Source organism: Micrasema longulum, unplaced genomic scaffold (genome assembly GCF_059751315.1).
Source record: "Micrasema longulum isolate JH-2025_06_02 unplaced genomic scaffold, ASM5975131v1 h1tg001565l, whole genome shotgun sequence".
Lineage (NCBI taxonomy): Eukaryota > Metazoa > Arthropoda > Insecta > Trichoptera > Brachycentridae > Micrasema > Micrasema longulum.
Window position 1 is genome coordinate 338,130 of NW_028278748.1, and position 16,748 is coordinate 354,877.

Genomic DNA, 16,748 nt, shown 5'->3' on the forward strand with positions numbered 1-16,748 from the left:
TGTAGACACTGCGACGCAGTCTACAAGTAACGCCGCCGTATCAGGATGTGCCGGAACGACGTTAGTAGGCAGGACGGGCGAGCCGGGCGGGCCGCGGTCGGCTGACGCGGACTGCGACATATTGTTGCCGTTACACAAGTCGGTAGAGATCGGCTTAGGCAGAGATTTCAAAGCATCCAAAATCTCGCCAAATCCAACGCTCACCTTATCCTCAATTGATGTAACTCTGCAGAGTAACAGAGCAATTAGTTTACTCTGTTCTGCCATCACTTCACTGAGATCCTTCGACATAGTGAACACTTTATTAAATTTAAAAACGGAGCGAACAAAACACACGCGTCCTTCGCTACAATGAGTAGGAGTGTGTCACAATCAAGCAGCTACTACGTGAAAGAGGAGGCAAAACAATGAGGAACTTCAGCCCTACGGTAAATTGGATAAAAAAAAGTTTTCTTACTCGGGGTAAAAATTAAAGCATTAAATTGAACAATAAAGTTTCTTGAAAATGTACGGAAAAAATAATGAAAAATATTTCAATAAAAACGCACTACTTAGAATGACGTCACTGGTTCATATGAATCAACCTATGATCCGAGAGCTATGGAAGATTTCCGGTCTGCTTGTTGTTTCTGGACCAATGGGAAGAACTGAATGAGAATAAAAGGAAATGAACCTCTGACGTCACACGCGGAGTTATTTTAGAAATACAAAACTTTAAAAAATCGTAGCGCTGATAAAACGATATATAAAAATAAAAATAATTTTTTTTTGCTTAATTTAATAGTCTATTAACAAATAAAAAATATATCAAAAACCACTGAACTTCCTCAGTAGAGCGATGAATGGTTATTAAAAGGGTTCTCTAGTAACAAGAACGAAAAGATGGCATATGTTGTGATAAAGATTGGAAGAACTCTCTCAGATAAAAAGGTAAATAGTGATTATTTAAAACATTGTGAAGAAGGGTTAGAATGTTAATGTTTCTTCTATGCCTGTTACTGAGTCAGTATGATGCTTGCGGTATTTGGTTATGTGGTCGAATTTGCGATGATGAAAGATATAACGTAAACAGACATTCCGCAATATATATTTATATGGACGTGTTTTCTTCAATCTAACAGTTACGGTTTGATAGACTCTAGACAATAAGGCTCTAAGTTAAACCAAACCTCAGTAATTTGTATGCAGAGCAAACACAAGTGATCAGAAAGGGTTGAGTATTGAAGCTTTCGAAACAACACTTTTGGAGTAGGAGGCAAGATCCTTGGAGGGAATTTAATATCAAGATTAAGTAAACGAGCTTCTAGAAACTTTCAAAGATCGATCATTGTTCTAGGTTTTTTTCTAAGAACGTTCGTATAGTGAACCTGCTATTGCGTTTGTTTAGATGTTTATTTTCGGTGTTTAATTACTTAGTGGTTTGGCAAAGTTTTTTGCATTGAGTGTGTACCAAAGATGAGTCCGTTTTATTTAAAATTTATAAATGAAGACTAAAATCAAAACAAAATGGTAATACTTATATGTTATTCAAAAGAAAACATTCTGTTTTACAAGATGTTGTGTTTGTTTTTACATTACACGTATTATTTTGTTTGATTACAAGCCTACAACATAAATTATCAAGTGAACGTAAGTGAGCATTTTCGACACCTCTTTTTCATGAAATATTTATCAAAATTTTATTAAGTTCGTTCATAACATCTTAAGAACTAATATAAACTCTTTATAAAAATGCAATTATTTTTTCTAGGTTCTTAAGAACATTTTTTTTTTCAAATTAATTAAAAATATTTTATTGCTTTCTATTTATTTTATTTCTTAATGAGTTTATTGTAAAGCTTCAATCCCTTTTTAAATTAGTTTTGAGAGTCTGTTTTTTTCCTTATTGGTAATCTTATATTTTTTCATCCCTCGTTTTATATACATAACTTTGTTTTTTTCAAGTTAGTTCATAACATTGTAAGAACTAATAAAAACTTTGAATAACAATACAATGAATTTTTTTCGTTTCTATAGAACATATTGGTTGAATAATAAGTAAATTGATTTGTTTAAGTTAGTTTAAAACATCTTAAAAACTAATAAAAACTTTTGCTACCCAAATACCTTTTTTTCAATTCTAAAAAACATATTTTTTCCAATCAATTTCAAATATTTCAATGCTTTCTTTTAATTTTATTTCCTAAGAAAGCTCATTGTATAGCTTCAATCCCTTGTAAAATAAGTTTTGAGAGTCTGTTTTTCTCCTCATTGGTAATCATATCTTATTTCATCCCTAGTTTCACATACAGGGTGTTCTTTAAACCCTGTCACATCTGAAACCACAATGATCAGTATGGGCAAGAAGACATATTAGCATATTATAAAAAAATATTTAGAACAAAGAAAAAAATTTAAAATAAAATATAAAAAAAAACAAATGCTCGCTTACTTCTGCAGGGGAGAAGGGAGGGGAGCGCGGCACAGTATCAGAATCCCCCGAAAGAACCTGGGATAGTCTTAGACTAGAGACTACTTTTTGAATCGCATATCAATAAAATTACCTCCAAAGCATTGAGCATGTTAGGTTTCATAATTCGAATGAGTAAACACTTTGATAATCCAAAGGCTCTTATTTAATGGAATACGCATCTCAGATATGGAATCCCCAGTGTGCCATATATATAACAAGAATAGGAAATATTCAAAACAAATTTATAAAGTACCTTAAATACAAAACCGGTATTTCTTATATATTAACTCACACTGCCTCCACCGACCATGGAATCACTTCTGTACAATACCGTAGAGTGTGTGCGGACCAACTACTGCTTCACAAAATTATGACAGAAATCGTTGACTGTACATAACTACTTAGTTTTATAACAATACATGTGCCAGCCAGGATTTGTAGATGGTGGATTTGTACCACCTGCTTCATGCACCAACAAGTAAAACAACGTATGCTAAAAATGCTTTTTTTCGCATGACTTTTTCAGAGTACAATACAACATTCAAAGATATAGATTAGACAAATATCACTCTGTCAGATTAAAAAATTAAACTAAAAATGCATAATGTAACTTGGTTGACATTATAATAATAAATATATGCATCTCCTTTCTCCTCTTTATCCACTCTTCAAGCATCCTTGTCCTAATCCCGCCTAATTTATAACAACTTACTATTCCCAAAAAAAAATGATTATTGAAAAATATTAACGAGTAAATGAAAATTACATTTTTAAATGTATAAACTTCTATGTATTTATTTAATATGTAATATTTTTTCTTGACTAACTTTGTATACTTTATGAAAATTTGTTATTAGTTTTGAGTTTATATACTTTATCTGTTTGTTTACTTTAAATATGTGTGTAGAACTGTTGATTTACCAAATAAAATAAAATAAAATAAAAATATTCCTTATAGCCTCATTTTAAAGAAATTTAAAAAAAAATTTTGGTTTCCCTTTATTATGAGAATTTCTTAAACTTTCACAAACGATTTCCATATTGAGAATGTGTTTTATAATTTGAATATTTATCTCAGTAAACTCTAAAATACTTATCTTACATTACTCGTAGAAACAGGATTTTGCTTTTGCGTTGGTATAGATTCTATGAAAATGTTTTATCACGTATGAATTTGATTACAAAGTAACTACATACCCATTAATCATGTACTGTATTGCTTTGAGAAAGTGTTTGGTGTACTGTAAACAAGTTTTCGATTAATTTTGAGGGAATATTAATTATTAATCCGGCTATTAAATTAACAAATATCCCAACAAACAATGTATAAGGAATTTTATATTAAAACGAGATGAGATAATACTTTACATGATCATGTTCTATGTATATTAGGTCAAAGTACTTAACAGTATTAGACGACGTAAATTCTTCTATATTTTAGGCAAATATAAGCCTATTGTGAATCAATGGAACGAGACGAAGATATAATTTCAAGCTGCCCAAGGCCAAAGAAACTGGAACTCAAAACAACCTTTATTATAAAAGTTTAAACATATTTAACGAGTTCCCAGAAAGTCTCAGGCAAGCTAAAACTTTTTGATCTAAATGCTTTTTGTATATTAGGCATAGGGATACATTTTTTTTTTTATTGGAACGCATGTAGATGCTTATAACATCACCTACATGGCATGGATGGCCATCGGATAAAAATCAACCATAAAAATTTTGCTCCCTTTCAAATGGGTCAAGACAAAATACAAACTCATACTAGACAATGTATGGATCACTAAATAAATAAAAATATAAAGGTGAACCGTGGTCGACGTTCTAATCAACTTCAAGTGGATTATTCCTATAGGTTACGTTTCAATTAACGCCAGAGATAAAGAGACATCATTGAAATAAATATTAATTACTTATTTGTAAATGAAAACTAATGAAATAAACAAATCAAATATTATACGACCGAGTTTTATTACAAATGCATTCTCCAATCTAGCTCAATAGACTGCCTGCTAGGAGTAGGCACATAAAAAAAAACATTTTTCAAAATAATACATAAGAATATTCTTGAAAGTGGTCAACCCTTATAGAATTTCACACTACCTTCGAATCAATGAAATAAAAGATCTTGTTCAGTTAACAATTGCATTTAAGAAAATACATTTTCATCATTTTATTAATTTTTATTTTTATTTGACACTTTATTTACATATACAATAAATTTACTTATAAGGGCGGGCATATTGCCTTAAGGCAATTTCTTCCTACCTACCCAAACCGTTCAGTTTGAGAAAATTATAAATACATGGACATATTGAATCTTACAATTTTATACAAACATTAAAAGCAAAGAATTTATCATTAACATGTAATAAATTATTGTTCTAAAAATATAATTAAAATAATAGTATTGAATAATAATATTAGTGTGTAAAGTGGCCACTTAAACCAGCCATTGACAGGTCATTAGCCCTGTAGATGCCTAGACTTCTATATTACCTTCTCTTAAATGTTCTTCATGTCTGTTGTAATATGTTAATATAAACAGCTCCCCAGGGAGATGAATCCAGTTTTTGTCTACAAAAATTTGGACAAACTCAAAATATTGTTAATTAGATATTAATTTGTGCAAGAATATCACATCAGCTAAAATCGTTCTGAATTCTAAACTGAAGACATGATAAGCTTATCTAACATATTTATAGCATATATATTTTATTTACGGATGAAACAATATAAGTGTTTCATTTTCATAGTAACATTACGATTTTAAGCACTTTTTCGTCACTCAAAATGGCATGTTTCTACGTAGTATCACGTCTGATAGTGATGAATGTCGAATAAAAATTTAGCATAGAACGCAATTAACCGCGAATTTAAATGCCATTTTATTTGCAATACAAACGTGTTTTTTTACCTTTGTATCATTGATTAAATCCTTTTAATTATTTAATTAGAAAATTTTGATAATTTTTTCGTCACTCCCCAAAAGTATGTTTATAAAACAAAAGTTTTTAGAATCGCAATCATCATAATATGTTTATTTACTTAAGGTTATCTTAGTTCGCAGTTAATAAGATTATTTTAATCAAACATTATATACGAGAGTTTCTTCAAATTTAAGTTATAAGTCTCAGTAAAGTTCCATATGGCTGTGAAATTACATCGATTTTATTGATTACAAAATTGAGTTCGTGCATTTAAATAGGTTTTAAAAATATACGCAGTGAGTTAATTTTTATTTAAAAATTTCACGTTGTATTATTATTTAAAGTTACAAACTTAAAGAACAAAAAAAAAGTAATTAAATAAATAATTCTAAAAATCGGTAGTCAGATGGCAGAAGGGACTATCTGTTATTTTCAAAAATGTTCAGGAGAGCTGAAATACGTCTCAATTTCAAGACTTTAATCCATAAACAAAAATATTTTAGTGTTGCTTTTCAATAATAAATTACCATTTTAAAAGACGCTGATATTTTTTTTTTCTGCGTGTATTTACTGAAATATTAATCAAAACTTTTGAAAACTTAAACATAGACAAAAATACAGATGGTCCCTTCTGCCATCTGACTACCGAAATATGAGTTGTTAAATACATTTACCGTAGAAAAATACATTTAAATTGAAAAATAGCATAGAACACAAATTATTACATGAGCTTTATGATTTAACAATACCTAAATGTTTATCTAATTCTGTTTTCTAAAAATATTTTAAAAGTACTGAATTTATCATAAAGAGTTTTTTTACATCTTTAAGTTATTCTGCCTATACATATGTACATATTTCTTTATTTTCTGAGTAAAAAGATGATTGATGATGATAAAATGACGATACGTTAGAGGCATGTTCAGAAATAAATGAAAAAGTGCATTTCGAAAAAATATTCCGGATTTTGTTGATAAATTTATTAACGATTTCTGTACATAATTCCTGTCCCGTGGGTCCATGAGTGCCTTGGTGGCTAAGGCTGTGTAAGACTGGACTTATTTGGTTGGAACGTTTTGAACCATCCCCTGTATTTTCCTGTCTCAGAGCATGCAGATTATCATTTTTTCACCTCCCTGAAGGCACACAAGGGTGGAATTAAATTTTCAACCGACGACCAGGTGCAGAAAGAGGTTCTAAAGAGGAGGAAATAAATGAGCGTGTGCCATGGCTCATCACATACATTAAAAGGGATGGCAATTGTGTGAAAAAATAGTCCAAAAGTTTACCAATAATATCCTGCATATTTTTTTCAAATACATTTTTTTTTAAATACAAAAACCTAGTTCACTTACTTTGTAAACATGTCTCGGATAACTAAAATTGTCTTAAATATTTCAATTAATTTCGGTGTCATTGAAATTACAAAATATCTATAATTTTGCATAAAATATCCTATAACCATCTTTACACTTACACATGAAAAAGCAAAAATCTATTTGCACACATTCAAAGCATCACAACATACACAACATACACAACATACATTACAAACACATATACATAAGGATGATACAGACATCTAAGATTATTTTCATCCAATTATATTTAATGTGTATATTTATATAGCGGAATCAATTAATTGACCATTCTTTCATATTAAATATTTATTTTACCAATAGTTTTGAAACTGTTATAAGCTATGTGAGCTATGTGAGTATAAGAGCCCTATGTGAGTTAAAACTCACATAGGGCTCTTAACATAGAGTTTGGGATATGTTATTATTGTTTTTTGTAATATACTCGTATTTGTACGAGTATTTATATGAATGAATAAAAAAAATAAAAACAAATATTATTAAAAATTAGAAGCAAATCACACACCGACTTTTTATATCTACCGGTTTCGAGACGTACCCGTATCTTCGTCAATACACTCACTACATCCACATGCAAATACTCGAATACACTTTCTTACCGTCTTTTTCTTCTTCTTTTTCCGCATCCGTTCCTAAGTGAACCATGTGGACATCACCAGTTGCCTTCAGGAGCATTTTTGCCGCTTCTCACGTCAATCCAGCGCCTCTTCATTCCGCCGAATAAAGTCTACGACGACCTTCCAGGACGGCGTGAGCCCGCAGGTTTAAAGAAGAGGCAACTTGGGTTAAGGTTCTCCTGAGGCATGCGCAGCACGTTTCCAAGCCAGGACCACCGCTGCATCCTAAAGAGGCTCGTTATAGGAGGCTGCTGCGTCCGTTCTCGGACTTCAATATTAGCTATTAAAACGTACCACCTTATACCTAATATTCTTCTCAAGCACTTACTCTCAAAACTCAGAAGTTTAGTGTTTTGAGTTTTGGTAAGGTGCCAAAATTTGCACCCATTAAGGAGAACTGGCATTATACAAGAGTTGAATAATCGTCATTTTGTTTTGAACGAGTATAGACTAGAGTTCCAGACAACACGCATCATTGGCGGCCTCCATGGTGTAGTGGTCAAGAGGCTTGACTCACGCACGGAAGGTTCCGGGTTCGATTCCCGGTGAGAACACAAAAATTAAAAATGTGATTTTTCTCAAGCCTGGGTGCTCTGTGATGTAATTCACCACTGTAATTAGGCCTTCTGGCCTGTTGTGGTGCAAAAAAAAATGTAATGTAAGAATATTAAAAGTTGCTCCAGCAATTTTTAGGCGGGTTGCGAGCTCTTTATGCATGCTTCTATCCTCAGTTATGTGTACTCCCACGTATTTAAAGCTGTCAACTTTCTCAATCCTCTGCCCATTATTATAGAGAGGCTGATATGTAGTATTTACGAAAATAACATAAATCACAGGTGTCCAAACGCGCACTAAAATACTTGGTTTTGGTTAAAAATATTCAGTGGTGTGTTGAAGAATATATGCTAAATAGGTAGGGCTAAGGTAGAGCTAAGAGGTCAAAAGTTACATGATTGGTTCATTTCTAAATTTAAAAGTTGGCTGTATTGAAACGATATGATTTTATTTATTTATTGGTAGAATATTATCTTTCAAAGCTTTTTCAATCTGAAACACTTTCATCTTAATTAATTTATTTTCAATTTTTTGAATTTTTAAATTTTAACTCGTGTATCCTTATTAAAATCGTGATTTGAATTTACGAGATGATTAGCAATCTCCGAAAATATATTTTTTTAAAATATTTATTTAATTATACATGATTTTATAACGGTCAGGATACAAAGTATGTATGCGCATTTTCCTTTAGCCTTCTTAAAATTCCAAAGACGTTTCAATTTGCGATCTGTAAAAATTCAGGGTGGTTTTACGGCCAAGGAAAACAATTGAATTTAATAACAAGGTTCGAGTATTATGTAGATTGTTAATCCAAAACAAGAGAAAACGAAAGAAAAATATTTGCCAATCTTGTTTTCAATCTCAAACTTTATAATGATCCAGAAACGAGAAAATTTAATTGGGAAATCAAATTGCAAAGCATAATAATAACGTTTTAATTTGGAGATTATATTTTTGCGCTAAATTTTTTTTTGGTATCTTGAAAAACAATATTGAAAAAATCAAAAGAGGCAGATCATGTTTTTTGGAAAGAAATATAGAATCTTAATCTGTTAATAAAATTCAATTGTTCATGCCAGATTTTAAAACTAGTTGAGCACATTAAGTATCTAGCAATATTTATTGTCAAAAATCGAAGATGGGAGGTTCAGAATCACTGGTTTCCAGATTACATGACAAAAAAACTGTCATGCATTCTGCTCACTTAGGAATATCTTAAACATTGGCAATCTCAGAACTGTGTATTTCGCTATTTTCCGGTCAGTGGTAGGTAACCTATGGTATAGTGGGCTGGGGAGGTTGCACTACGTCTATCATGAACCCCGTAATAAAGGTTCGAAAATTCATTCTAAGAGTCATACTGTATTGTTCCCCAATTTTCCATCTGAGACATTTTTCCAATTCATGAAGGTTCTGGAAATAAGACAATTAAAAAAAATCATTGACACATTTCTGGTCAAGCGGTTACAAGAGTAGATCCCAGCAGAATGCCCGTACGAGGTTTTCCTGTAATTTGAATTGTTTAATTTCAAAGACACGTACGACTTTTGCTCAGAGGAATTTGTCTTTTGTGGTCTCAAGAGTGTTCAATGTCCTGGATGAACATATTAAGTTTTCCAAAACATAATCCGTTTTCAAGAGGATTGTACAAGTCTGGAATTTGTCTAAGGGAAGATACCATTGCAGGAGACTGCTGCGAGATATTTCACAGATTTATAAACTATTGAGCGTGTTGTCCAGACGTCCTTTTAAATATATGTATGTTTGTGTAATAATATTTTTTTTTTGATATTATTTAATTATGTATGTGATTCCACTTTCCATTGTGTTGTATCCCAACTCAACACAGCGCCCTTGGCCTAATAGAGTTTGGGATACGTTATTAGTGCATTTTTCGTAATATGTATGTATTTGTATGAATGAATAAAAATAAAAACAAAAATCTATTTACTGAACTTGTGACCTGTTTTTTTCTGGTTCAACAGAACTTAACAGATTTTTAATTTTTGGCACGGTCCTAAATCATTGCCTGGGTAGGCTGTTGGGGTCGGCTCTTTCCGTTCTAAGTCTGTATGATCTTCGGCTCTGGGTGTCACTTTCATCGGGAGTTCTTTGGTCTTCCTTTGAAAAAATCCAAAGACATTGCCATATTTACTATAATCTCTTCCAGATTACTGCTGTCAGTGACGAATGCGTGAACTGTCTATGAAAATGTTTAATGATACTTATGCCAACCACCCGAGTATTTGCATTTCTGCTGTTTTAAATTGCCTGGACTAAGAGTTGTACAGAGTTCAGCATTTGGAGCCATACATAATCACTGATCTAATTTTGATAGAATAGAAATGCTCACTTTGTGTTTCATTAATCATGGAGGAGCCGAGTACGTTAAACCGGAATGAATGGTGAGCCTTTGTTTCTTGAATGCACTTTCTACCTTAACAACCATTGGTCCCCTAGACCAGTCAATGCCCCTTAGTTTTTTCTGGACCTTTTACCTCCTCCCTGAAGACCTTCAGCGCGTTATTGCTGACATTGAAAAAAACTGTCCTACATAATCTAAATCAATTTATGAAAAAATGTATGAAAGCGAAATAATATGAGAGTGTATAAACTAGATGACTAAAGTTTTCAATCTTCTCTGTTACCTTTTTGTGGAAATGACGTAATGTATTTAATTTTTTTTTTATACAGCCAGAAAAAAATATTATTAACAAATTCAAAATCATAAAAAATCCATGTTTGGTTTGTATAATTTCACTTTAAATTAATGAAATCATAAGGCCCGAATACGTGTGTTCAAATGACTGAATTTAATTATAAAAGTATGTGCTCTTATTGGATTCTTAATTTAATCCAACCTGATAAAACGCGAGGGTGAATTGAAATTCCGCCCTTATTGCAGGGCCTCTCTAATCAAGGCCACTTTCAAAGGCTTTTTTCCACCTGTCGGCTGTACCTTTATGCCGGTGCTTCGGCTTATTTTCCCATCAAATATTATGACATAATTTTCTTACGAGATATTGGTTTCTCAAAATGAAATTAAATCTTGATTAAGGAAGAATTTTCTATTCGAACTTTGTAGTATGTCTAGTTATAAATTCATCATCATTATTCCTTATTCGTATCTAAATGTGCATAAGAAACTGCAATTAAAAACTAATCGCAGCATATGTTGATCATTTTTGTTAAATGAAATTAAGATGATTTTACGCATCAAGCGCCAGTCCAGGGGCTTTAAAATTATGTTTTGTATATTTTTTAAATAAATATTTCATGTTAACCATGTTGTTGAAAATCGAAACTAAGGTCTCTTGCACAGTAGGCAAATGTGCTTACCATTAATTTCAAATGGGTGTGTTTTCCGAGCGGAATCACCATCATTTAAATGGATAGGTGCCCGTGAGTTGATTTGAGGTTAAATGAAAAAGGTGGATTATAATTGAAGTTATTTATTGAGTAGATACACACAAGTTATATCATTCAAATTTTGAACAGAAGGAATTTACAATGGCGAACACTGGCAAGAAGCTGGTGGACGTGCAAAACGAAATGGCAAAATGAAATGTGCGTATTCTTCCAATGCACGACGTTTAATAATTTGTCCGAGCTGACGTAGCATCGGAATACGCATTGCGGGTCAAAGTGGTGTTTTGCTCTGCCAACTTTACGGCTTGATGATGATGCCTTCCATAACACCACGAAACGGACAATTAATTAAACGTAGTTATGCAGACATCAGGCATACATAAAAAAGTGAAACTGAGATAATAGCACTTCTTCGTAAAGTGTGTATAATCAAATTTTCACAACGGTTGGAATGTTTTTTTACTTTCGAAAATGATAAATAATGCATGCATTCATTTATTTATAACACAAAAAAATAAATTATTGACATATTACACCAGAGATGAAGAACTTTTAAGAGAAGGTAATATAGAAGTCCAGGCATCTACAGGGTTTATGACCTGTCAATTGCTGGTTTAAGTGGCCACTTTACACACCACTGGCCACTTAAACCAGCTATAGCCTCGTTATTTTTTTTGTGTTAATATTTACATGCTCAAAATAATAAAATTTAAAAATAAAGAGGGTTGACCATAATATTTATCACTTCTGCAAACATTTTGATCATAAAAATAATGCCAACGAAATTTGATAACAAATAAAAACATGTTTGTGAAAAACAATTTTCTTCCATTAAATTCATACCTCAAAGTGAATTTTCCGTTAGACAGCAGAAGGCAGTTTTTCTGTCGGGCGTGATAAAACTTAAAGCACAGTCACCATGATTCATCGCTTTGTGAAAAACGGATATAAATATCTAAAGCCTTTTCAGATTACGATTTCATATCGATATTCTTTGACTTCCTTTTCACTAGATGGATCTGTGGATAAAAACAGAGCTCTTTCCTTAGGGGTAGTGATATCTATTCTGTTTGCCTTCCTTGGAGATTTCTATCTCTGCCGAAACACAATGCATCCCCAGTGGAAGGGCTTTATGCCGGAGGCTGCGATCTTCTTGCAAACATGCCTCTTATTGGAATGGCGACAGATGTGTATTTATGGGGGTGCGAGGCCACTGTGATGGCTATTTAAATTGTCTACTGCAGTTCCAAAATTCTAGTAAATTCTAAATACTGGAAATCAGCGTTAAACTGGATTAAAACCTGTATTTAAAAAATCTTACATATTGGTTATTTAAAGATTATTTTTAAGAAAATGTTTTGTAATATGATAAGTACGGAAACTAAAAAAATATTCTTGTATTTTCGTAAAAAAAAAAACAAGAGAAAAAAGAAGAGAAATAATAAAAATAAATTATATTATGAATTGAATCGGCATTCACTTCGTAACACTTCATTATTGTTATGAAAATATTTTATTTTTATTAGTGTTACACGATTTTTATTATTTTACAAAAACACTACTACAGTTTCGGGAGAGAACACAGTAGTTACAGTACTCCTCCCATCGACAGGTGATATAAAACTTATATATTAAACACAGAATATTGTTCACAATGTCAAAGAATCAAAACAAAAATAAACAAAATAATCAGTGAAACTTAAAGCAGGGGGGTTTATTCCACTTATCTAAGGTGTGAGAATAAAATACATGGATAAGTATCTAAAACACACATATAAAAACATGATCAATGAGTGAAAGATCGTATAATTAAATTTATTTTTTAAAATTTAGCACATAAGTGGAAGTTACAATAATTAAGCCTAAGATTTACTAGGTGGGAAGACATCACTCGGCTAAGAGAGTGTAAACAGACACGGGTCTAGGTGGGTAAGGAGAGTGAGGGAGGTTGCACGTCACCCGTCGATGGGAGGAGTGCTCTCCTGAAACTGTAGAAGTGTTCTTGTAAAATAATAAAAAATGTGTAACGTGTGTGTTAAAGTTTTTCTCAAATATAATAGCAGAAAATGTTACACTCTATTAAAACCTTTATATATATATATTTATATATATAAACATATATACATATATATATATATATATATATAAACATATATACATATATATATATATATATATATATATGTTAAAAACGCTTTTTTTCGTAGGACTTTTTCAATGTACAATACAAAATTTAAAAATATAGATTATACAAACATCACTCTGTCAGATTTAAAATTTAAACTAAAAATGTATTATGTAACTTAGTAGACAATATAATAATAAATATGTACATCTCCCCCCCCCTCCTTATCCTCTCTTCAAGCATTTTTGTCCTTTTTTGTCCTTATCCCGCCCAATTTACAGTAACTTAATGTTCTTAAAATTAATATTTAAAAAATCTTTGATTATTGAGTACTTGAAAATAACATTTTTATATGTATAAATTGTATGTTTTTATTTGATATGTAATATATATATTCTTTACTAACTTTGTATACTATGTGGAAATCTGTTATTGGTTCTGAGTTTATACACTATATCTGTTTGTTTACTAAAAATATGTATGTAGAACTGTTGATTTCCCTAATAAAATAAAAACATTAAAAACATATATATATATATATATATATTATATATATATATATATACATATATATATATATATATATATTTATAAATATATACATAACATTAAATATAACATTACACACGAAAAGACAAACACGTAAGCTAAGCTGCAAATAAAAGCTAGTTAATGGTAAATTTGTAAAATGTTTTCCTCGGCACGGGACACCCCGTGAGGGAACATTATTTTTGTATAAAAAAAGAATACGAACATTTTCAAAGTATTGATAAATAAATAAATAATTTTGCAAATAGGTACTTAAAAGTACCAGTACATAAATTAGTTACAGTTTTGTACGAATTAATGTAATAAAAGTTATTTTTGTCCTTTTTTATTTACAGCAACACTAATATGTCAATTTGACAGTTATTTATAGCCAAAAATTATGATTTGCAGTTCATAAATCCTTTGGGAGCTCATATTAATGTTTGTTTGATTAAGCGTTTTAAAAGACCGTAAAATTACGCATGAAAAATATCTAATTGGGAAAAAGGTAAGTTTGATTTGAAGCAGCCACGATGGGTAATTGTATTATGAATACTTTATTTATTTTGATCAATAAAAAATGTTGAATCGCTGAATTTTATAAAAATATTTTTTGAGAATGAGATAAAAAAAATATCTGGTAGTTTAATATCCACAACAAATTCAGAATCATTAATTTATTACTTGGGAAATAATGTTTTATGTTCATGTCTCACAGCCACAATAAATACCTCGTCCAAAATAATGGGTACCCAATTTGTTCACCATATTCAATTCAATTCATTTTAAGGGTAGTTTTCCGATCAATCTTTGGTCGACATTTGTTAGGGAAATCGTGCATGTCGGCTTAAATTACGAATAGTTCGGTCAAATTATTTGGGTCAGCTAAGGCCAGTTGCACTACATAAACTTCAAATGTCATTTAAAAATTTCTAATGTATTTTTCAAAGTAATTTTCAAATGTCAATGAGATATTTGGTATAAATTTAAAGTTAACGTTGCAAATGAAATTTATTAGAAATAAACTTCAACAGCTAACATACGTTTTCGAAACAAATCAATATAAAATAAATATATTGTAACTTTTCAATGTTTATTTTGCATTGCGCCAATCGGTTAATGTATAATTGGGTGGGGTAGTGCAAGTGACATAGTGCTAAATATTGTGTTTGTTGCACAAAAATCCACAATCGGAATTACTATTATTTCAATTCACCACTACCTAGACTACACTGGCTAGGAAACGAGTATGGTGAAATTGATTTATTTCTAAATTTGTTGCAACAGAGAGCGAGAACATTTTTCACAAAGGAATATAGAAGACCTATCATTGGCTGGTTTAAGGAGCCACTTTACACACTGTGTAACATGTACTATTTTGTTTTTGTTTTAACATCAACAATTTTTCCAGCTGTTGACTTTTGTGAAGTAAAAGAGCCGAAAACTTTACCATGCGGGTGAGACATTAGTGGAGATATTATTATATAATTGAGAAGCTGCTACTGTGGAGTTTTAAAAAATAGAACAATGAATGGGTATTGAAAAAGTTCGCTCGTTATTAGAACGAAATGATAGCCCATGCTGTGACAGAGGTTGAAAGAGCTCTTTCAGATAATCGGGCGAAGTGAGATTATTTTAAATATTGTGAAAAACGGATAGCATATGAAACTTTCTTCTATCTGAAATAATCTTCTATTTAAACTTGAAATTATTTTAAAAGCCTTATTTTGTAGAACAGCCAGTTATTTTTTTTTATCTTCAGTAGCCAAAAATTTATTGTATTTTGTAATAAATATAATACATTTATAACCATTTGTAAAGTTGAGACATTTACATGTACAGTGTTTTAAACAGTGGATACATTCTAAGTATTATTTTGTAATTTTTTTATTTGTGTTTTCATTGGTAAAAACAAGTAATTTGTAAAATGTCCTCAGCACTACTTGGACTTATTATACAACAAACAGCAGTGTACATTTTATGAAAACTAAAAATCGATAACCGTTTAATAAAATATTTTCTCCTGTTATCAAATAACAAATTATATTTTATTATACAGGATATTATAACGACAGTCAAACATATCACAATATGATTAATTATTACAATGTTAGATAATACTAAAAAAAAACATATAAAATATCTTATTACGGTTACTCAGAAATCGTGTTACGTCAAAAGCTTTTTTAGTTATTTCTGCTTACTGGATAATAACATACTCGTTTATAAAATTATGATAGATTACATAATTTATAATAAAATTTCAATAAACTATGTTGCTTTTCATTCAAGTTTGTTTTTGAACTATCTTGGTGGAAAATATTTTGAATAACATTAAAATATTAATTCTTGATTGACTTTTGTATTTACTTAGTAACACTTTGTAAAAAAGTCTTTCAGAAAAAATATTCCAGAAGGAAAACATTTTTGTGAAGGGTATAAGCATTAACAGGGCCTATGACCTGTCGTTGGTTGGTTGGAATGAACACATTACACTCCGAGTACAATTCACCATTCTGCCTATGCATAAACGTCTACATTTCCTTTATTCTTTCATCTGTTGACTTTTAAAAAAAGAAAATCTGAAACTTTTATTGATGTCGGTGAGATTCATAAGGTAGTACTATGTAATGTAAAAGGTAAAGCCTGCACATAGTTCAAATTTCCCCACGGAGGAAATCCAACTTGTTTACAAGCATTTGCATATACTGAAAATATTGTTGATTTAACTAACTGGGATAAAAAGTATGAAAAATATGAATTTTATCTATATAAATAAAGATATCA

General features: G+C 30.9%; 1 protein-coding gene across 1 annotated transcript in view; it reads left to right on the forward strand.

Annotated features, from left to right (window-relative positions):
- The first annotated feature begins 5,543 nt into the window (after positions 1–5,543).
- Positions 5,544–16,748, forward strand: part of LOC148274866 (glutamate receptor ionotropic, kainate 2-like) — a 155,052-nt gene continuing 143,847 nt past the window's right edge. Inside the window, exon 1 of the mRNA XM_088236506.1 lies at positions 5,544–5,681. The gene's annotated coding sequence lies outside the window, so the exon portion shown is untranslated. The remainder of the gene's footprint in view (positions 5,682–16,748) is intronic.